This window comes from Nestor notabilis, unplaced genomic scaffold (assembly GCF_000696875.1).
Source record: "Nestor notabilis isolate BGI_N333 unplaced genomic scaffold, ASM69687v1 scaffold26907, whole genome shotgun sequence".
NCBI lineage: Eukaryota > Metazoa > Chordata > Aves > Psittaciformes > Psittacidae > Nestor > Nestor notabilis.
The window spans coordinates 1762-2038 of record NW_009935559.1 but is presented as its reverse complement, the minus strand read 5'-3'; positions in this window follow the sequence as shown (position 1 = coordinate 2038).

Below are 277 nucleotides of genomic sequence, written 5' to 3'. Positions count from 1 at the left end.
CTGGGATTCTATGAACAGCCCCCCATCACTGCACACCCACCCTTGTCAGCATCTTCCCCCCTCGCCCCCCGACACCAGGGGACAAACGCTGCTCCAGGGTGACCTCTGGGTTAACATGTAACATTTTAATAAGTCATCTACACCAAAATACAAACCAACAGTAAACAGCCCCACTGCAGCAGCGCAGCCCTGGGGATGCAGCACAGGATCCAGGCGAGGTCCCGGACGATGCCGGACCCAGTCCTGGCATATGAGGCCAACAAGGACCACACCCGTC